At 43.8% G+C, this 24,076-nt stretch overlaps 1 long non-coding RNA gene across 1 annotated transcript in view; it reads right to left on the bottom strand.

Annotated features, from left to right (window-relative positions):
• Nucleotides 1–22,049, bottom strand: part of LOC138794953 (uncharacterized) — a 42,278-nt gene extending 20,229 nt beyond the window's left edge. The window contains exons 1-3 of the long non-coding RNA XR_011363540.1: nucleotides 21,782–22,049; nucleotides 17,501–17,699; nucleotides 16,650–16,816 (exon numbers count right to left, since the gene is read on the bottom strand). This is a non-coding gene — a long non-coding RNA (uncharacterized lncRNA). The remainder of the gene's footprint in view (nucleotides 1–16,649; nucleotides 16,817–17,500; nucleotides 17,700–21,781) is intronic.
• Between the last annotated feature and the right edge of the window lie 2,027 nt (nucleotides 22,050–24,076).

Below are 24,076 nucleotides of genomic sequence, written 5' to 3'. Positions count from 1 at the left end.
TCAGGGAGATCAACCAAAACACCGCAGAGACACCATCACGTGTCTCAACGTCAGTGTATTCTAGAACATTGCCCCCTGGGAAATCGAATATGCAAAAGAACACTGCAGAGACACCATCACATGTCTCGACGTCAGTGAACTAGCCAGACCTTCCCTCCGGGAAGGACTGGCTAGTTCACTGACGTCGAGACATGTGATGGTGTCTCTGCAGTGTTCTTTTGCATATTCGATTTCCCAGGGGGCAATGTTCTAGAATACACTGACGTTGAGACACGTGATGGTGTCTCTGCGGTGTTTTGGTTGATCTCCCTGAGGTCAACCAGCGTCCTTTTGCATGCACTTACTAGTCATTGCTCCCACTAGCCAGAAACCTACTCCACACTGATGAGGGGCAAAAACCCCGAAACGGCTGTCTGTGGATGGATACCTTGCTGAGATGGTTTCCTTGACTGGAGAACGCTTTGGCTTGGTTGTTCCTTCCCGGAGGGAAGGTCTGGCTAGTTCACTGACGTCGAGACATGTGATGGTGTCTCTGCAGTGTTCTTTTGCATATTCGATTTCCCAGGGGGCAATGTTCTAGAATACACTGACGTTGAGACACGTGATGGTGTCTCTGCGGTGTTTTGGTTGATCTCCCTGAGGTCAACCAGCGTCCTTTTGCATGCACTTACTAGTCATTGCTCCCACTAGCCAGAAACCTACTCCACACTGATGAGGGGCAAAAACCCCGAAACGGCTGTCTGTGGATGGATACCTTGCTGAGGTGGTTTCCTTGACTGGAGAACGCTTTGGCTTGGTTGTTCCTTCCCGGAGGGAAGGTCTGGCTAGTTCACTGACGTCGAGACATGTGATGGTGTCTCTGCAGTGTTCTTTTGCATATTACAATTCATAAGGGACAGTAGGTTAGAGTATATGTGAAGGTTATGTAAATGTATAATTGTAAGTGAATAATAAATTCTATAAGAAGCCACAATAATGAGTACATAAAGTGTATAAAACATAAGGTAGATTAGTAGTATAACACCTGACTGTATGTTGTAAATACTAAATAACATCATTTCAGTTTTGTGGGAAATAACAATGTGTATATATGTCTATAATAATTGTTTGTTCAGCCTTTATCATTATGACCTTTGCGTAAGATGATTCTTGTCAGTATGAATTAAATTGTGCTCGGCATTTACGTCACACCAGCAATTTGTTCTAATTTTTACCCTTTCCACTCCTTTTTTTTGCGCATTAGCGTGGGTATTTCATTAGGGAATCTCCATTTAATAGAGAAGATGTAACTATGAACCCACAGAATATTATTGCCTTTGGTGCAGAATAATGTCATTGCTTACATACTTATTCTAGGATGTGCTCTGACCTCATCAGTGAAGTGAAGCATTAAGATGCACCACATACAAAGGACACTCCATTGCTGATGAGATAAGGACTAAGCTCTAATTAGAACCAACAAAAGCATTTAAAGTACAATAATAAAAAATACATAACCCTTTCATATATGAATCCTGAACATTTAGAAATGCATTAGGAATTATCCATAGTCCCAGGGGCATCGCTAGGCATGGATATTCGGGGCCCAAGCCCCGAATGAATTCAGCGTAGCCCTTAAAAAGTTTTTTTTGCTCTTGCCACCCACGGCCTGCCAGTGCCGAAATGACAGAAGTTGCGGCCTCAAATAGTGATCCCTGACCTGGGCCGCACCTTGTATTGCCTGGCACAACATACCACCCAGACAGCGCCACACTCCTGCCCAGCCTCTCTCCTGTCTCCAGGCACAAGCTCCAGTGACATTACCATAGCGGCACCAAAATCCAGGTGCCAGGGTGTCAGGTGAGGTTCTGTGTGTGTGTGTGTGTGTCCGGTGAGATAGTGTGTGTAGGGGGAGTCAGGTGGAGTAGTGTGTGTAGGGGGGTCAGTTGAAGTAGAGTGTGCATGTGGGGGGTATGGGGGTCAGGTGAGGTACTGTGTGTAGAGGGGGTTAGGTGAGGTAGTGTGTGTGGGGGATGGGGATCAGGTGAGGTAGTGTGTGTGTGTGGGGGGTCAGGTGGAGTAGTGTGTGTGTGGGGTCAGATGGGGTAGTGTGTGGGGGGGTTTCAGGTAGTGTGTGTGTAGGGGGTCAGGTGAAATAGTGTGTGTGGGAGGTAAGGTGATGTGGTGTGTGGGGAAGTCAGGTGGAGTAGTGTGTGTGGGGGTCAGGTAAGGTAGTGTGCTGGGGTCAGGTAAGGAAGTGTGTGTGGGGGTCGATTGGGGTAGTATGCGTGGGGGGTGTCATCATGTCCAGAAGATGGATAATTGAAATCCAAGCCTTGATTGACCATAATTCTGAGGTAGGGAGGACACTTCAAAAACTAAATATAGCCATATTTATAGCTTTCAGAATGTGTCCCACTACCCATGGTCTCTGAAGGTTAGGCTGATTACACTTTACATTTAGCAGTGGCCATTGGAAATATATGTTTTGAGATTTCCTGACAAATACTTTTGATCTAGTGTTAAACATTTACTGTGCAACATACCTTTCTTTTTAATTGACCTGGATTAAATGAATAGCAAGGATGTCTGTACTATTACCACCTGAGTGCAGCAAAAAACAAAACAAAACACAACATACTTTAGTTAAGGATCTGTTTAATGCAAAGACTGGGACCTTTCCTGGTTGTCAAATGGACGCCATTTATTTAATGTGCATTACCAGCACATAGTAACTTATACCTCCATAACATTACTAAAAACAATCCACTATACAAAGACCAATATTTCCTGCATATACTTATCCATATAAAGGTAAATACCAATCGTGCCCACTCTTTGCAAACCATACAATTGATTACAGCGTAGTTGCACCCAGTGACTCATAGCGGACGTCTTCTTCACTTGGTCTGGCCATCTTGAAGACCTTTGACTTGTCTCTGCCAGGAAAACATTTTAGGCTCCTCACTCCATCATCATCCTCACCTCTATACAAACTCCTCATCTGTACTGCTTTACACAGTACCAGTGTCCACTTTGTCCTCCATGTACTATTTAGGCCCATCAAATAGTACTTACACTACCGTTCAAAAGTTTGGGGTCACATTGAAATGTCCTTATTTTTGAAGGAAAAGCACTGTACTTTTCAATGAAGATAACTTTGAACTAGTCCTAACTTTAAACAAATGCACTCTATACATTGTTAATGTGGTAAATGACTATTCTAGCTGCAAATGTCTGTTTTTTTGGGCAATATCTACATAGGTGTATAGAGGTCCATTTCCAGCAACTATCACTCCAGTGTTCATGGTACAATGTGTTTGCTCATTGGCTCAAAAGGCTAATTGATGATTAGAAAACCCTTGTGCAATCATGTTCACACATCTGAAAACAGTCTAGCTCGTTACAGAAGCTACAAAACTGACCTTCCTTTGAGCAGATTGTGTTTCTGGAGCATCACATTTGTGGGGTCAATTAAACGCTCAAAATGGCCAGAAAAAGAGAACTTTCATCTGAAACTCGATAGTCTATTCTTGTTCTTAGAAATGAAGGCTATTCCATGCAACAAATTGCTAAGAAATTGAAGATTTCCTACAACGGTGTGTACTACTCCCTTCAGAGGACAGCACAAACAGGCTCTAACCAGAGTAGAAAAAGAAGTGGGAGGCCGCGTTGCACAACTAAGCAAGAAGATAAGCACATTAGAGTCTCTAGTTTGAGAAACAGATGCCTCACAGGTCCCCAACTGGCATCTTCATTAAATAGTACCCGCAAAACACCAGTGTCAACATCTACAGTGAAGAGGCGGCTGCAGGATTTTGGGCTTCAGGGCAGAGTGGCAAAGAAAAAGCCATATCTGAGACTGGCCAATAAAAGAAAAAGATTAAGATGGGCAAAAGAACACAGACATTGGACAGAGGAAGACTGGAAAAAAGTGTTGTGGATGGATGAATCCAAGTTTGAGGTGTTTGGATCACAAAGAAGAACGTTTGTGAGACGCAGAACAAATGAAAAGATGCTGGAAGAATGCCTGACGCCATCTGTTAAGCATGGTGGAGGTAATGTGATGGTCTGGGGTTGCTTTGGTGCTGGTAAGGTGGGAGATTTGTACAGGGTAAAAGGGATTCTGAATAAGGAAGGCTATCACTCAATTTTGCAACGCCATGCCATACCCTGTGGACAGCGCTTGATTGGAGCCAATTTCATCCTACAACAGGACAATGACCCTAAACACACCTCCAAATTGTGCAAGAACTATTTACAGCAGAAGCAGGCAGCTGGTATTCTATCGGTAATGGAGTGGCCAGCGCAGTCACCAGATCTGAACCCCATTGAGCTGTTGTGGGAGCAGCTTGACCGTATGGTACGCCAGAAGTGCCCATCCAACCAATCCAACTTGTGGGAGCTGCTTCTAGAAGCGTGGGGTGCAATTTCTCCAGCATACCTCAACAGATTAATAGCTAGAATGCCAAAGGTGTGCAATGCTGTAATTGCTGCAAAAGGTGGATTCTTTGATGGAAGGAAAGTTTGATGTAAAAACAATGTTATTTCAAATACAAATCATTATTTCTAACCTTGTCAATGTCATGTCTTGACTCTATTTTCTATTCATTTCACAACGTATGGTGGTGAATAAGTGACTTTTCATGGAAAACACAAAATTGTTTGGGTGACCCCAAACTTTTGAACGGTAGTGTAGGTGTGGTGTTCCACCACTGGTGCTGACTATGGTACCTTAGTAAGTCACTCCCTTAGGTTCACAAGAGTGGGAGATGGAATATTTTCTTTTCCCCACTAGGTGTTCTATTTAACATGTTGTACAGCTGAAGAAGAAAAGGGGTTAAACTGTTTGTACAGTATATGTGTTAACCAATTTCAGGTACTTGTTCTCTTCTGTCCTATCTCTTATCTCTCACACACACTCATCCCCAGCACTCATAGGAGGGTTTAGTATAGCCCCTGTAGGAGTAGTTAGTTCTAGTGGCAGGAAGTGGTCAGTTCAAGTATAGTCTTTAGTGTGAGAGAAAGCAAACACAAACCAGTCTCTGCAGAAGTTAACCTGGGGCCTGGCTTTGGCCAAGAACCCTGACAGGGACCAAAGATAGCAACTAAAGACTTTCTTTATGTAAGTAACTAAGAAAACTATGCAGTGCTAAGCTCTACTAAGGGGAGAGAAGCCACACAGGAACACCTTGCCCACTCCAGGAACCTTTTAAAAACATGCAGTTACCTGAAGCAAGAGGAACTGACCCAGAAGGACAAAGCTACAGTGAAAAGGTCTACATATCCTACTGCACAGTGCAGGACAACTAGGAAAATGCGGAAGTCTGCTACACCCAGATAACTAACTAATGGGGCTCGTATTACCCACTTAGGACGGGTATCCCACAACTGGGGGCATATTGCAGTTCAGAGCCAGTATATGCATCTGTGAGTGTGAGTATCTTCTTATCTCTTCTGTATCTATCTCACGTTCAGCACCTACTTTCTGTGTTAAGAATTGCAGTGTTGTTATCATGTGTACTGTTTACCCTGAACTATTCTACAGTAAAGGATTATTTTTTTTAACTAAACGCACAGGACTCTGGTCTACTCTGTTAGCACTTGCACCTAAACACCATTGTATACTTGTTTTTTTCCCCTGTTCTGTGAGTGGCGGTACCAACAACCCGGGGTGGGTCTGTTACCACTCCAGGCTACCATGACAAGTGCCCAAGTAACCCTAACCCCCCCCCCTGGAGCCTACCAACCATGGGGGCAGATGAAGACCATCAACATTTGATTCCATAGGCATAGCACAGCGGCTTTTTCTTACAGCAGCTCAATACATTAGGCATGTAGGCACCATTCACCCATTCTGCACAGTCCTGCATCTCCTCTTCCTCCTGCTCTGCAGTGCACGAGTGTCAATACTCATGCGTTGGGGCACTAAAGGAGAGAGTTGCCCTTTGTTACCACATGATGCTGCCAGCGGTCACAAGAGGGGTTAGTGGGGCAGGAATCCAGTGGCTCTTCACCTTGGTGATCAGAGTGCCTCCCTTTGCAATAAACCCTTATATCAGTTTCCACCACCTCTTTTGAGGTTTTACCATTTTCATGCCTGCAAACCATGAATCCTTTAATAAGACATGGGGAGTCTTTCATTGATCTTATAGACTCGTAATGTTCCCTGAATCTCTAAGACAAACAGAGTATAGTTTCTCTGCTATGTGACAGTGAATTTATAATGTGCTTATTATAAATTGCTTGAGCTTATTAATGTAAGAATAAAGTCTCTTTTAATAAAAAGATCCCAAATATGGATATGTGGATTTTTTCTTTTTATTCACACAATGAGGCAATGTCCCCGAAAGCCTTCAAAGGCTCCTTAGATGAGATTTAGCTTCTTCTGTGGAACCACAAGTGGGATGACATCTCGAAATCTTCTATAGTTTGCTGCCATCTGAGAAGTGAATGATGGTGTGGTGGAGCCTCAAACGTTCTCTGTAGACTTTTGGTCTCATGGATATTTATTATACACAACACTCAGACAGTGTTAACCTTATTTATATAAACATCTAGTGGTTATTTATTAAAGGTAGATTTTATAAAAGACTGCAGGAGATATGTTTTTGGCAGAGCAGCGACCTGTGAAGAAATGTGTCAATATCAATGCTAACCACTGGCGTGTCCTTCTCTATGGCTTTTAGTCAATTTATCTTTTAGTTTCTGTTCCTGGCATTCAGTGCATTTTCCTCTACAGGAATACAGGAATAAAATTCCATATTTATCACATTATTTGAAGAAGTTATTAAAACTTAAAAAAACCTACACTTTAAATATGCTATATAAATATGTTAGAGTGCACGTGACTTGGTTTTAACTAAACTATGGCCTGAAGAACTTACTGTTGCCTTTACAATGTACATTTATACAGTCAAAAGAATGACAGAACCATGTACAGTATTATATGGGTAGCTCAGATATGTCAGTAAGCAAGAGTGCTAACTGTATGTTAGGCAGAGATTGCGTCTGTACGATGTTCTTATGTGTTTATTGGGCATTTGTAAAAGGGATTGTCTTTTAAAGATATCCCCTTTAATACTAAGAACATATTGAGTGGGATTTTCGAAGCGAAATAAACCAAAATGTCATGTGTGTTCGACATGTTTTACATTTTTGATTTCAGTTTTTTTTATAAGGTGTTTAGAAAAGAGGTGAGGCTAAGACCATATGTAAAATATGGCAACGGTAATTAAAGAAGAACTCTGGGCAAAAGTAAAAAATCTAGTAAGGGCAGGGGGGATGGGAGCATAATAATGAAGTGATACTTATCTGTCCCAGTGCGCCCGCAGTACAGCGCCATAGCTCACGGTTACCTGCTGGTCTCCTGTATCTCCCGGTCCTGTGATGTCACCGACTCAGAAATGGCTGACACCTGTGCAGTGACTGACTGGCTGAGTGGGTAGATCTTGTGGAGTCATCACAGGTTCCAGGTTTCTACTTGGGTCATAAAGGAGATAGGTGCATAACAGTGAGCAGTGGCACATTATTATGTTCCCACGATCTCTTAGTGCCCTATTACACCAACAAATTATCTGACTGATTTTTTTAAAGTTACTCTGTACCCACAATCTGCCCACCCCAAACCACTTGTACCTTCGGATAGCTGCTTTTAATCCAAGATCTGTCCTGGGGTCAGTTCAGCAGACGATGAAGTTATTGTCATAAAAAAAACAACTTTTAACCCCTTAACGACCACGGACGTATATTTACGTCCTGCGGTCGTTAAGGGAGTTCAGAGCGGGGCAGCACGGTGACCCCACTCTGAACCGCCGCGGTCCCAGGTGCCGCATGTAGCCCGGGACCGCAGCTATTAGTGTGCACGGTCTGATCGCTGTGCCTGTCCGGGGTCTGCGCCGTAATGGTGCTGATCCCGGCTTGGCATTCGGTTGCTTCCGGCTGCAGCAGTCGGAAGCAATCGAGTGCCTATCTCATCAATCTATGCTGTATATCTATATAGCATAGATATCAATGAGAGATCAGTGTACTTATACTAGAAGTCCCCCATGGGGGCTTCTAGTATAAGTGTAAAAAAAAAAAAAGTGTTATTAATAAAAAGCCCCGTCCCCTAATAAAAGTTTGAATCACTCCCTTTTTCCCATGTTATAAATAAAAATAAATTAATAAATAAACATGTGTATTCATCCAAACTATTATTTTATCACATTCCTGATCTTGCACGGTAAACAGCGTAAGTGCCAAAAAATCCCAAAGTGCAAAATTGTGCATTTTCGGTCCCATAAAATCCAGAAAAATTGTAATAAAAAGCGATCAAAAAGCCGCCTATGCGCAATCTAGGTACCAATAGAAAGAACACATCATGGCACAAAAAATGACACCTCACACAGCCCCATAGACCAAAGGATAAAAGCGCTATAAGCATGGGAAGGGAGCGATTCTAAGGAACATATTTTTGTTAACGATGGTTTGAATTTTTTACAAGCCATCACATACAAGAAAAGTTATACATGTTACATATCGTTGTAATCGTAACGACTTTACATACATATACTGTATAACAAGTCAGTTTTACCCCAGGGCGAATTGCGTAAAAACAAATACCCCCCAAATAAACAAAATGCTTTTTTTTTTCAATTTCACCACACATTTATTTTTTTCCTGCTTTTGCAGTGTACTTTATGAAAAAATTCAGTTCAATTACTAGCGCAAAAAATAAGGGCTCATGCGGGTTTCTAGGTGAAAAATTGCGAGTGCTATGGACTTTTAAGCACAAGGAGGAAAAAATGAAAACGCAAAAAACGAAATTGGCCCGGTCCTTAAGGGGTTTAAACTTGCAGCCATGTGCCAAACTGGCATGGCCTAGAGTGACTATGCATTAGGCTGGAACACCCTCTCTGTCCCTCCTCCCTTCCCTCATCATCATTAGGAGTGCTCCAGGTAGGTATTCTCCTATTCATCATCTGTGAGAACACAACACATGGGCTGGGTCGTTAAGGCACCTGTGCAGTTTTCACTGCAGAGGAATAGAAAAAATCCTGCCAGTGGCATTCCTAATAATGAGGAGGATGGGGAGGAGGTACGAAGGGATGGTGCAAGGTTAAGGCACAGATACTCTAGCCCATGGCAGTTTGGCACAGAGCTGCAAGTTTAAAAGTTCTTTTTTCTTGGACAATAACTGCATCACCTGACGAACGGACCCCAGGACAGATCTTGGATTAAAAGCAGCTATCCGAAGGTGCAAGTGGTTTGTGGAGGTCAGATTGTGGGTACAGAGCTTTAATCCAAAGCCAGGAATGGTTGAAAAGAGGAGAAATCTCAGTCTTTCCTTTATTACATGTTCTCTGTTTATAGTTCATTCCTGGCTTTGGCTTAAAAAAATCTGTCAGATAATCTGTTGGTGTAATAGGGCCCTTACCCTCCATGTGTTCATTTTTTACATTTGCCTAGAGTACAAATATCACTAGTTCAATCAATCAGTTATGGTATTACATCTTCAGAAAATTAAAAATATTACTGCAGCATGTAACATTAAAACAATATTTTATTAGATATGCCTCAACCCCTTAACGACCGCGAGCGTAAATGTACACCCCCACAGCCCGTGCCTTAACACAAACGGGCGTACATTTACGCCTACGGTTTACCCGATCGCTGTGTGTAAACACACAGCGATCGGGTAATGATGGCTGCTATAAATCATAGCAGGCCATCATAGCTACTATTGGCTGATCAGTTCAGATCAGCCAATAACGGCAATCTTTAGCTTTCCAGGTCATGGGTGACCCGGTGACCCGGAAAGCAATGGCGGTCCGTGCTGTCTGAGACAGCACCGGCCGCCATTACTGTTAAAAGTAATGGTGCCCACGGTGCCACGTCACAATCACAGCGATAAATGTCCCCAAAAAGTGTTAAATACCTGCTCTGGACACCCTTAGCTAGGTAGCTCAGGTGTTCGGAGCAGGTATTTGGGCCATACTCACCTGATCCAGGCGTCCGGAACACTGTCTTCCGGGCTGTCCTTCTCGCCGTCTATCTTCGGCTCTTTCCGTCGGTCCATCGTCTATCTTCGGCTTTTTCCGGCTCCAGCGTCGTCTATCTTTGGCTTTTTCTGGCTTTTGCGTCTTCTGCCCCCTAGCGGCTGACAAGTGTATACAATAACCTTATCAGTAGCTATAGGGTTGTAGAGAGTTTTTTCCCCCCATTTTTTTTTACGCACCCTACTGCCGCTTTTTGGAGTAGGGCTTTTTTTCCTATATCCTACTGCCACTGTCTTCTGATAAATACCCCGTATAAGTGCGGCATTTATCAGCAACACCTTTGTTTGGCGTACGTTTTTATTTTTTCTTAATGTTAAAAAAACACGTAAAAAACACTACATAACACTACAATACATGAAATAAAGTTTTACACTACACCACTACACATTTACATACCACATATACTAATCCCCATAAAAAGATGGCCCCCAGGGTATAAGCTATTATTCCCTCCGACATCAAAACAGCCAGTGAGGATGAATGGGGGGATCCTTATTTCCTTAATTGTTCCTCATCATCAACCAGTGATGTCTCTGGGGGTAGCGTAGCGTATGCTGCCCCCCAGACACGTCTTTTCCGCCAGTACCTTCCCAACTAGAGATCACGGTATGGCGTGAAATTCTACAAACTCTGAGAGAGTACCTCAGGGTACACTTACAGATTTAGGGTACGTGCACACTGCGGAATGGTGAAGGATAACCCTTTGTGCATTCCGCAGCTGGCACCCGCCAGCGGACTGATGCGGGCGCGGGCGTCTCCGCGCATGTCATAGACTTCATTCTATGCACTGGCGGATTCCGTTGTCCGCCCAAAGAATGAACAAGTTCATTCTTTGGACTAAGGGCGGAGTCCGCCCGTGCATAGAAGTCTATACACGTGCGGAGACCCGTGCACCCGCATCAGCCCACCAGCGGGTGCCAGCTGCGGAATACGCAAAGGGTTATCTGTCACCATTCAACAGTGTGCACATACCCTTGAAGTGTATGAAGGAAGGGACACCCAAATCCAGCCCCTAGATGCCCACCCATCCTCGGAGTTAGTGGGAAGATTGTTTGGGAACTGATCTTCCCACTGCTGGATAAAGGTTACCACCGGTACGGGGAAAACTTTTATACCAACACCCCCTCTTCCGGTCCCTCGCTGCCCGAACTCCTGTAGCTTTTCAGGGGTCACGTTGATCTGGGGATTATTCTGATTGCCATTATGGAGTCGGGAAGGAATTTTTTCCCTGTGATGAGGCTACTGTCATCTGACTCACAAGGGTTTTTTGCCTTCCTCTGGATCAACACAGGTTGAATTTGATGGACTCCTGTCCTTTTCAATCTTAGAAACTAATAATTGGTGTAATACCCTCAAATAAATTGAAAATTGTCCCTTTTCCCCAGCTAAATAGGTATGGCCACCATTCCCATTAGATGCCATGATGCAATTACAAACCTCTGTGGTGCCAGGACAGTAGAAACCCCCCACAAGTGACTCCATTCTAGAAACTACACCTCATAAGTAATCTAACAAGGGACCCCACTGGTGATGGGCACAAATGTGGAAGAATGTGGCGTGAAAATGAAATATTATATTTAACATGTTAGTCTAGCCTTGAATTTTTCATTTTCACAAGGGGTTAAAAAAAAAAAAAAACACAAAATGTGAAGAGCAAGTGACCCTATTATGGAAACTACACCCCTCAGGGAATGTAACAAGGGGTGTAGTAAGCATATGGACCCCACTGGTGACGGGCACAAATGTGGAACAATATGGCGTGAAAATAAAATATTAAATTTTTTACACTACAATGTTGGTTTAGCCTTACATTTTTCATTTTCACAAGAGGTTAAAAGAGAAAAAAACACACATGATGTGTAGAGCAATTTCCCCCGAGTCCGAAAATACCCCACATGTGGACATAAAGCGCCAGGTGGGCGCTGGACAAGCCTCCGAAGGGAAGGAGCGCCATTTGGATTTTGGAGGCTGGATTTGGCCAGAATGGATGATGAACGCCATGTCGCATTTACAGGGCCCTCGTGCTGCCAAGACAGTGAAAACCCCCCACAAGTGACCCCATTATGGAAACTACACCTCTCAAGGAATCTAACAAGGGGTGCAGTGAAGATATGGACCCCTTGATGATGGGCACATTTGTGCCGTGAAAGTGAAAAAAATGAAAATTTTCCCTTTCACGTCACATTGTTCCACATTTGTGCCCATCACCAGTGGGGTCCATATGCTCATTGCACCCCTTGTTAGATTCCTTGAGGAGTGTAGTTTCCAGATTGGCATCCCTTGTGGGAGGTTTCCACTGTTTTGGCTGTATGGCGGCTTTGTAAATGCGACATGGCCCTTGAAATCTATTCCAGTGAAATTCAGCTTCCAAAGGCCAATTGGCGCTCCTTCCCTTTGGAGGCTTGTGCTGCGCCCGCTTGGCACTTTATATCCACATGTGGGGTATTTCCGTACTCGGTAGAAACTGCGCTACACGTTTGGTGTTTTTTTTTCTTTTATCCCCTTGTAAAAATGAAAAATTGAAAGCTAGAACAACGTTTTAGTGTAAAAAAATAAATTTTTCCTTTTTCATGCCACATTGTTCTGAAAATCTGTGAAGCACCTGTGGGGTCCAAATGCTCACCACACCCCTTGTTACATTAATGAATAAAGTGACACAGGTTACATTCATAAAAGTGCTTTTTTCCCCTGCACTTACTACTGCATCAAGGCTTCACTTCCTGGATAAAATGGTGATGTCACGACCCGACTCCCAGAGCTGTGCGGGCTGTGGCTGCTGGAGAGAATTATGGCAGAGGGATGCTCAGTGTCCCTCCAGTGCCCTGTGTCCCTTCATGTCCCTCTGCCATCATGATCTCCAACAGCCACAGCCCGCACAGCTTTGGGAGTCCGGGCGTGACATCACCACTTTATCCAGTAAGTGAAGCCTTGATGCAGTATTAAGTGCATGGGAAAAAGCACTTCATAAGCATTTCCTGTAATAAGTGTATATTGGTAATTTGTGGGGCAATACAATACTTTAATAAAGATTTTTGCTGGACTTCTTCTTTATATATTACTGCAGCATGTAACATTAATACAATATTTTATTAGATATGCTTCAACCCCTTAACGACCGCGAGCATAAATGTACACCCCCACAGCGCGTGCCTTAACACAAATTAGCGTACATTAACGCCTACGGTTTACCTGATCGCTGTGTGTACACACACAGTGATTGGGTAATGATGGCTGCTATAATGTATAGCAGGCCATCTAGGCAGAGACAGCACTAATCGCCATTAATGTCCTGTGTGAAGGTGACCATGGTGCCACCCCCCCCTATTGCCGTGATTGGCCGGCCGGGATCACAGCGATAAATGTGTAAAAAAAAAAAGTTTTACCTGGTTCTGCACCCCTCAGCTAGGTAGCTGAGGGGTGCAGAACAAGTGTGTGGTGTAGGTGCACTATACTCTTCTGATCCAGACGTCTGGAGCAAAGATCCGGCGGTCCCACATTGTCCTCTTCTCTCCGTCATTAATCTTCGGCAGCTTCGTTCTACTGTCCTCTAGCGGCTGATCAGTGTAGATTGTACACTGATCAGTAGCTTTGGGGTGTGCAGGGAATTCCCCCCCCCCTTCTCCCCCCCTTCTGATTTAGGCCCAGGATGTAGTAGATCGGTGCTCATTTACAATATTGATTGGGCCTTCATAGGTCTGTATAATAGGACCCTACGTGTAAAATCTCCCACCCCTCATAGTCTGACAGGCATCAAGGCCCTGATAGCCAGATTCCCCAAGCCACATGGTGTTGGCTAGCAAATCGGCGTTGGTGATTGCCTTCTCTCGGGAGCTCCTGGTTGTCGTTGCCAGCCAGCAGTGGCACCATCTCTTGCAGTGGCACAATCTCTGTGGCATTACAACCTCTGCAAATTTATTCAGGAACATCCTAGCAGAGTTAGCTGTGAACTGCCAAAATGCTTACAGCCTTTGAGCAGTCCCTAAGTAATTAAAAAAATTTTTTAGCGACACTTTGTGCAACACGAAAGGGGAAAAACATATTCATATTATTTAACCTTTTCCCCCCACAATAATACAAATGATAATTACTAATATAAAAAATCCATAAATCCATATGTATCATAGGAAAATTATTATTAAAAAAAAATATTTCAATTAAGTGTGGAGAAACTTTTGAGCTTTCAAAGCCCACCATCCCAATAAAGCCCAAATGGGCCAAATCCATATAGGCACATTTTGTTAACCGCTTCATGTCAGCAATACGTATATATACGTTCCTGCTGCACATACCCCGTGCAGCATGATCATATATATACATTTCTGACTGTCAGAAGGGTTTGATGTGTGCAGGACCACTGCAGTTTAAGCGGTCCCACACACATCAGTGTATTGGAAGCAGAGGATCCCGCAGCTGCCTGTCCTTAACCCCTTAAATGCCGCAATGCACAGCAATCGCAGCATTTCAGGAAGTCACTGACAGGTTAAGCACCTTTCACTGACTGACCGGGACCTCCGCAGTCATGCTCTACCAACGCTCGGATCGATTGTACTGATGCTCGGAACGGTGTTCTGTGTATAGAGTCTGCTCTCAGGCAGGCTCTATCCATAGATCGCCGATAACACTGATCTATGCTATGCTATGCTATGCTACGGCATAGCATAGATCAGTATATGCAATCTATTGATTGCATGTTTTACAGTAAAATAAGTGTTTTTTTTAATGTGTAATAAAAAAGTTTTTGAAAGTATTTAAAAAAAAAAAAACATATATACCCCCCGCCCTCAATAAAAGTTTAAAATACCCCCTTGCCCATTATAAAAATCAAAATATGTAAAATAAATAAACAAATTATGTATTGTAGCATGCGGAATTGTCTGCTCTATTAAACTATAACATTATTGTTCCTGCGCGGTGAACGGCATAAGCGAAAAAAAAATAAAAAAATAAACAGTGATTGCTGATTTTTAAAAATTATATATTAGAAAAAAAAGTAAAAAGCGATCAAAAATTTTCTCTTACACCAATATGAATCCAATAAAAACTAAATCATGGTGCAAAAAATTACACGACCGCCAGCCCTGTAGGTGGAAAAATAAAAGCAATATGGCTCTAAAAAGGCTGGGAGGAACATTGCACTAATTTGACCCGGACATCCGGGCATCAATGTTAAAACCATGCACCCTTAGCACACTGTTGAGAAACCTATCCATATGTGCCATTATAGAATTCTATAAAATAGGTAGAGTTTGGTTTACATGTGTATTAAATTATGCAATCAGAATTCATACTACTGTAAAAAAAAATATTACTCTTGTTTTCCTAGTAGCAGTTTTGGCTGCATATGCGATGGAGTTGTGAAATGCTTGTTTACTTGCTTACAAAAAATACCCTATCACCCATAATATCCAAGAACATCAAAGCAAACGTATTACACATGAAGATATAAAGTAGTTAAAGTCACTGTCCTGATTGCATTACAGTAAATATGCACCTGGTAAAGAGGCTTTCATGAGAGCCAAACTTCAAAGCTCACATAATACGCTCCAGATTTTGGCCGCAATTATAGTTATTTTGTGGACATAGCTGTGGAAAACAATTTTCTAATTGAATCTGCAATAATGGCTTTATTAAATGTTTTTAACTATTTGAGTGATGAAAATTGTAACAAATTGTGTTTAATATTTGTAACTTTTGACATGAAAATAAATTATAACAAGATTTTCATTTACCAGCCGCTTGCCTGTAAAACTGTTAAAGTTAAAGGGGTAGTGCGGAGCTAAAAAAATATTCACAGAATAACACACATTACAAAGTTATACAACTTTGTAATGTATGTTATGTCTGTGAATCGCCCCCTTCCCCGTGTCCCACCACCCCCACCCGTGTACCCGGAAGTGTGTGGTGCATTATACATTACCTGATCCGTGTCGAGGCCGTCCCCCATCTTGTGCCAAAAGTCATCTTCGGACGCACGGCCGAATTGCTGCCGCCGCCCCCCTCTGACGCGTCATAACTGTGCTCAGCCACGATTGGTTGAGCACAGTTATGCTCAGCCAATCACGGCTGAGCGGCTGATGACGCGGCGGAGGGGGGGGGCGGCGGCAGCGATTCGGCCGTGCGTCCGAAGATGAGCAAGAATCTGACAATGACTTATGTGACTTACACCTTTTGGACATTTTTGTGTCTTTGTCAGTGAAAAGGTACGGCTTACGGAAAGGATATGGCTTAATGTGCTGTAAAAATGCACCAAATTTTGGCACATGTTACTAGGTAGAAATGCTGAAAAACCCTCAAACTGCTACTTGACCTTCTGCACACTAAATTTATAAATCCCTGTTTTTGAAGATCATATATTATGTCCGCAATTTTTGGTCCACAATTTGCATAAATGCATCTATAACGCATCCATAAGCAAATGCCACAGGTGGCCCAGTTGTCCAGAGCCCTCACAGCCCCTAAGTGTGAAATTTCCCACCCCTCATAATCCGGCAGGCATAAAGGTCCCAATAGCCAGATTTCCCAAGCCACATGGTGTTGGCTCAGAGAAAATATGTAGACGACCAGGAGCCTAAAAGCCATGAATCCATAACAAATTATGGAGTTACTGTGCATCCTGGCCACATAACTTACATTTTCTGGATCACTGGGCTAAGCCGGACTCCCTCCTGCATCTCTAGGACCCAGGGAAAGGGAGATACACGGAACTAGTAGTTGAAGCTGTGTAGAGAAGCCATGTTTGATCTCCAAACCATCTTTTGGATCCATATTTTGGATCTAATAATGTGCTTCATTAAAGTCTATGGAAAAAAAAAAGAGACGTCTATTCATACCTTGTTATATGCCTGTAATACGCCTGTAATACACCTATTTTACTGTATTATTTTGCTATTACTGAATGTGTGTTTGTGTGTCTGCATATGGCCTACTTTTAACCCCTAGACGATCCAGGGCGCAAATACACACCCTGGTGCCGCTAGGGGAATTCAGAGGGGGCCGCGTGGTGACCCGGCTCTGAACCACCACGATGCCGGCTGCTACCTGCAGCCCGGGACCGCGGCAATTAGCGAGCACAGTCCAATCGCCATGCCTGCTAATTACCCATTTAAGGTGCAGACTTCTGGCCGGACAAGATGGAGGGACCACTCCTCCACGATCGTGTCGCGGAGGAGTGATGGCGATCGCAGAGGAGGGGTCCCTCCATCTTTTCCGGCTGGGGGGTCTGTGCCGTAATGGCTTGGGAATCTATTGTTCCTGGCTGCAGCAGGCCAGAGCAATAGATCACCTATCTCATTGATCTATGCAGTATATATATATATATATATATATATATACTGCATAGATAATAAAAGATCAATGAGAGATCAATATTACAGAAAAATTGTAATAAAAAGTGATCAAAAAGTCGCTTATACGCAATCAAGGTACCAATAGAAAGAACAGACACAATACAAACAAGAGTGCGGATATAGAAAATATCTTACCATTTTGCTGTCATGCGCATGAGGAAGGAGGAGCTATGACCCTCCAAAACATTCGCGGCAGTGCGGCGTGCCTGGGAGTCTGAGAGTGGAAACCATCAGCTGTAAGCCTTTTTGTACGCTGGATCTTTTTTGTAAGTAATAAATGAACATATGGTGGATAAATGCCCCATGAGTTATTATTCGCCCGATGTCAGGAAAACTGCAATAATGAGATGAGCAAAATGGTGAGAAAACAATTTTTTATATCCACACTCTTGTTTGTATTGTGACTAAGACCGAATTTGGTGGAAACGGGTAGTGTGGAAGTATTGCCTAACGGACTTAGTGCTGATCAGTCAGTTTACAGCAAAAAATGACACCCCACATAGAACCCATAGACCAAAAAATAAAAGCGTTATACGGCTATGTTCAGACGCAGTATAAGACCGTCCGGGTCACGGAACGGGCGGTCTCTGAAAAGATCATAACGGCCGGTACTGCAGTACCGGCCAGATGATCTTTTGGGCCACAGAGTTCTAATGCGGTCGCATCCGTGTGCGCCCGCATCAGAACTCCGCACAGCACACTATGGAGCGAGCGGCCAGAGCAGCTCGCTCCATAGTGTGCACGGCTGATATTCACTGAATAGTGGCCACAGAAAACTGACATGTCAGTTGTTTCCGGCTCCGCTGGGGATCCCACATAGTATACGCTCCGGCCGCGATCCCATAGAGAGAGGTAACGTATATTTCCGTAATAATCATGGCCATTTTTGTGTGAACATAGCCTAAGCATGGTGATAGAGCACTTTCAATGAACATTTATTTGTTTTAAAAGTTTTTAATTTTTTAAAGACCATCAAATAAAATTTACATATCGTTGTTATCGTGTCAACTTGAGGAACATGTATAACATATCATTTTTACCCTAAGGCAAACGGTGTAAACACAAACCCCCCCCAAATTTTAAAAAAAAAAGCATTTTATTTTCAATTTCACCACACATATAATTTTTTTCTGGTTTCACTGCAAAAAGTAAGCCTGGCATTGCAAAGTACAATTAATGGAGCAACAAATAAGGGCTCATGTGACCTTTTAAGCACGAGAAGGAAAAAACTAAAGTGCAAAAATGAAAACTGGCCTAGTCTTCTAAGGGTTAAACATCTCACAGCTTTTTACCAGTTAAAGGGGTTATCCAGCACTACAAAAACATGGCTACTTTTCCCCCTACTGTTGTCTCCAGTTCAGGTGAGGTTTGCAATTAAGCTCCATTTACTTCAGGGGAACTGAGTTTCAAACCCCCACCCAAACTGGAGACAACAGTAGGGGGAAAGTGGCTTTGTTTTTGTAGCGCTAGATAACCCCTTTAAAGGGGAAAAATGTGGCCACTTTCCTTCAGAAACAGCACCTTTCCTATCCTCAGGTTGGATGTGGTTTTGCAGGTCAGTTCTATTGAAGTGAATGGAGCTGAATTGTAATACCACATACAAGCCTTTTCAAATACTGGATAACCATTTTAAATACCTTTTAAGCAAACTTCTATAGGCCTAATCCATACTGTAATTCATAAAATAATCAATAGGTTGACATATACTGTATATGTGTATTAGGGTTTTAAAAAACAAATGTTCTGTTGTGGCCTGATTTGAAGCACTTTTTTATTTTTATTCTATTTCCAATCAGTGTAATAGTTACTCCCATACTAAAACATCAAAAGCTCTTCAAAGTCTTTCCGCGGCTACTTCAAGATGCGTAAAGCACTCCTGGCACTTTTTAAGTGTTAATTACCTTTTATTTAAAAAAAATTCCATAAATGGATGTGACTGTGAACCTGCCCCCAGAATGTAATGATACATAAATATGGAATGTTTTACAAGAAAATAGGACACCTGCGTCAAAAGAATTATTAACTCATACATGGTTTGTTCTCCATTCTAGGAGGTTTATACAGGTAGTACATGTACAACATGTACATGTGATAGAAATAGAAGTGATTTGGGGAAGGGATATACACTTTTAATTTTTATATATAACCAGAAAATGTACCCGGCGCTGCCCGGGTATAAAGTGTTAGTGTGTATAGGGGGTCCTGTATACCTGTAGTATAGAGTTGGTGGAGGTGCTGTATACCTGTAGTATAGAGTTGGTGGAGGTCTTGTATACCTGAAGTATATAGTTCGGGGGTCCTGTATACCTGTAGTGTATAGTTTGAGGGTCCTGTATACCTGTAGTATATAGTTGGTGGAGTTCCTGTATACCTGTAGTGTATAGTTTTGGGGTCCTGAATACCTGTAGTGTATAGTTTGGGGTTCTGTATACCTGTAGTATAGAGTTGGTGGAGGTGCTGTGGCAGTGTTATCCAGTCACAGTATGGTGGTATTGGTCAGGTCTCGTATGGCAGTGTTATCCAGTCACAGTATGGCAGTATTGGTCAGGTCTGGTATGGCAGTGTTATCCAGTCACAGTGTCGCAGTACTGGTCAGGTGTGGTGTGGCGGTGTTATCCAGTCACAGTATGGTGGTATTGGTCGGGTCTGGTATGGCAGTATTATCCAGTCACAGTGTGGCGGTATTGGTCAGGTCTGGTATGGCAGTGTTATCCAGTCACAGTGTGCCGGTATTGGTCAGGTCTGGTATGGAGGTGTTACCCAGTCACAGTGTGCCGGTATTGGTCAGGTCTGGTGTGGCAGTGTTATCCAGTCACAGTGTGGCGTCATTGGTCAGGTCTGGTATGTAGGTGTTACCCAGTCACAGTATGGTGGAATTGGACAGGTCTGGTATAGTGTTGTTATTCAGTCACAGTATGGTGGTATTGGTCAGGTCTGGTGTGGCGGTGTTATCCAGTCACAGTATGGTGGTATTGGTCAGGTCTGGTATGGAGGTGTTACCCAGTCACAGTATGGCGGTATTGGTCAGGTCTGGTATGGCGGTGTTATCCAGTCACAGTATGGTGGCATTGGTCAGGTCTGGTGTGGCAGTGTTATCCAGTCACAGTATGGCGGTATTGGTCAGGTCTGGTATGGCAGTGTTACCCAGTCACAATGTGCTGGTATTGGTCAGGTCTGGTGTGGCAGTGTTATCCAGTCACAGTGTGGCGTCATTGGTCAGGTCTGGTATGTAGGTGTTACCCAGTCACAGTATGGTGGAATTGGACAGGTCTGGTATAGTGTTGTTATCCAGTCACAGTATGGTGGTATTGGTCAGGTCTGGTGTGGCGGTGTTATCCAGTCACAGTATGGTGGTATTGGTCAGGTCTGGTATGGCAGTGTTATCCAGTCACAGTGTGGCGGTATTGGTCAGGTCTGGTATGGCAGTGTTATCCAGTCACAGTATGGTAGTATTGGTCAGGTCTGGTGTGGCAGTGTTATCCAGTCACAGTATGGTGGCATTGGTCAGGTCTGGTATGGAGGTGTTACCCAGTCACAGTGTGCCGGTATTGGTCAGGTCTGGTGTGGCAGTGTTATCCAGTCACAGTGTGGCGTCATTGGTCAGGTCTGGTATGTAGGTGTTACCCAGTCACAGTATGGTGGAATTGGACAGGTCTGGTATAGTGTTGTTATTCAGTCACAGTATGGTGGTATTGGTCAGGTCTGGTGTGGCGGTGTTATCCAGTCACAGTATGGTGGTATTGGTCAGGTCTGGTATGGAGGTGTTACCCAGTCACAGTATGGCGGTATTGGTCAGGTCTGGTATGGCGGTGTTATCCAGTCACAGTATGGTGGCATTGGTCAGGTCTGGTGTGGCAGTGTTATCCAGTCACAGTATGGCGGTATTGGTCAGGTCTGGTATGGCAGTGTTACCCAGTCACAATGTGCTGGTATTGGTCAGGTCTGGTGTGGCAGTGTTATCCAGTCACAGTGTGGCGTCATTGGTCAGGTCTGGTATGTAGGTGTTACCCAGTCACAGTATGGTGGAATTGGACAGGTCTGGTATAGTGTTGTTATTCAGTCACAGTATGGTGGTATTGGTCAGGTCTGGTGTGGCGGTGTTATCCAGTCACAGTATGGTGGTATTGGTCAGGTCTGGTATGGAGGTGTTACCCAGTCACAGTATGGCGGTATTGGTCAGGTCTGGTATGGCGGTGTTATCCAGTCACAGTATGGTGGCATTGGTCAGGTCTGGTGTGGCAGTGTTATCCAGTCACAGTATGGCGGTATTGGTCAGGTCTGGTATGGCGATGTTATCCAGTCACAGTATGGTGGTATTGGTCAGGTGTGTTATGACAGTGTTATCCAGTCACAGTATGGCGGTATTGGTCAGGTCTGGTGTGGTGGTGTTATCCAGTCACAGTGTTATGAACATACCTGCTGATGTTTATGTGGTTACGCTTTTGAAGTGGGGGAGAAGGTTTGGTTGTCCACTCGTAATCTCCATCTTAAAGTACCATCTGGGAAACTGGCACCTCGTTTTATTGGTCCGTATGTCATTGTGGAAAGAATAAACCCAGTATCCTATCATCTGAAAATGCCTGACTCGTTCAGGATTCACAATGCATTTCATAGGTCTTTGTTAAAAAAATATGTTCCTTCTCTTTCCGTGTCCAAGAAACCTCCTGCTCCTGTGGAGATTCAAGGTGAACTTGAGTATGAGGTTTCTAGAATTTTAGATATTCGCAAAGTCAGAAATTCTTGGCAGTACTTGGTTCACTGGAGAGGGTACGGTCCAGGGGAGAGATCATGGGTCCCTGTTAAATCTATCCATGCAGACAAATTGATTCAGAAATTTCATGAATCTCATCCGGACAAGCCCAGTCCATTTAAGGGTCCTGAGGCCCCTCATAAAAGGGGGGGGGGGGGGGTACTGTTATGAACATACCTGCTGATGCCTCCACTGTTCTCTCAGCACACCAGCTGGAAAGTGGGGAGGCGTCTGGACTGTTTGACAGGCATGCTGTTCAGCCTGTCAGAGTACAGAGACGCCGGTCCAATCAGAGCTGATGCTCCCTCCTTACTCCCTCCCTGCTCTGATTTAAACAGGTGGAGGCTTCCATGCCTCTCCCGTGATCAAGTCTTTTGGCTGGCTCGTGCGTTTATTGTGTGCTCCTTTCTGTGTTTGACCTCTTCATCTATATTGTGGACTTTGCCTTTTGGATTCTGATTTGGATTTGACGTGACCTCCTGGTTCTGACTCGGCTTGTTTGGTTTGTTCTTTGTTTTCCCTGGACTGCTTTCTCTGTTTGACTTCTGGCTTGGACTTGTGATACTTCTGGATTGTGATTCTGTGTATGACGTGACTTCCTGGTTTGACCTGGCTTGTTGGTATTTGTGTTATCTTTCTTCTTTGTCTAGCCTTAACGGTTAGGTCTGCTGGGACTTGTAGTTCTCCTGTTGTTGTTGCCCTTGCTTCCTCCAGACTTGTAATTGATTTATCTCCCCTCCTGCACTTAGCCAGTGTAGGGAACGCCGCCCAGTTGGCGACTGCTGTTTAGGGCAGGTCGTCCAAACAGGTAGGGATAGGGGTCTGGGTTCAGAATAGGGCTCACTCTTCCCTGCCCCGGACATGACACACAGTATGGCGGTATTGGTCAGGTCTGGTATGGCAGTGTTATCCAGTCACAGCATGGCGGTATTGGTCAGGTCTGGTATGGCAGTGTTATCCAGTCACAGTATGGTGGTATTGGTCAGGTGTGTTATGACAGTGTTATCCAGTCACAGTATGGCGGTATTGGTCAGGTCTGGTATGGTGGTGTTATCCAGTCACAGTATGGCGGTATTGGTCAGGCTTGGTGTGGGGGTGTTAAATGTGATGTCTGGAGCTATTACCTACCAATCCTGATGCTAATTGGTGAGTGAGGATGGGGTGTCCTCAGGTTTAGCGCTTAGGGTAGCAGCAGCTGGTAATACTGCCCTGTATACATGTACTGTATAGTAGGAGTAGGGGGTCCTGTATACCTGTATTGTTCTGTATACATGTACTGTATAGATAGAGTAAGTGGCCCTGTATACATGTACTGTATAGATGGAGTAGGGGGTCCTGTATACATGTACTGTATAGATGGAGTAGGGGGCCCTGTATACATGTACTGTATAGATGGAGTAGGGGGTCCTGTATACATGTACTGTATAGATGGAGTAGGGGGTCCTGTATACATGTACTGTATAGATGGAGTAGGGGGTCCTGTATACATGTACTGTATAGATGGAGTACGGGGTTCTGTATACATGTACTGTATAGATGGAGTAGGGGGCCCTGTATACATGTACTGTATAGATGGAGTAGGGGGCCCTGTATACATGTACTCTATAGATGGAGTAGGGGGCCCTGTATACATGTACTGTATAGATGGAGTAGGGGGCCTGTATACATGTACTGTATAGATGGAGTAGGGGGTCCTGTATACATGTACTGTATAGATGGAGTAGGGGGCCCTGTATACATGTACTGTATAGATGGAGTAGGGGGTTCTTTATACATGTACTGTATAGATGGAGTAGGGGGCCCTGTATACATGTACTGTATAAATGGAGTAGGGGTCCTGTATACATGTACTGTATAGATGGAGTAGGGGGTCCTGTATACCGGTATAGATGGAGTAGGGGGTCCTGTATACCTGTATAGATGGAGTAGGGGCCCTGTATACATGTACTGTATAGATGGAG

Source organism: Dendropsophus ebraccatus, chromosome 6, assembly GCF_027789765.1.
Source record: "Dendropsophus ebraccatus isolate aDenEbr1 chromosome 6, aDenEbr1.pat, whole genome shotgun sequence".
Lineage (NCBI taxonomy): Eukaryota > Metazoa > Chordata > Amphibia > Anura > Hylidae > Dendropsophus > Dendropsophus ebraccatus.
This window is presented reverse-complemented; position numbering and strand designations above follow the sequence as displayed.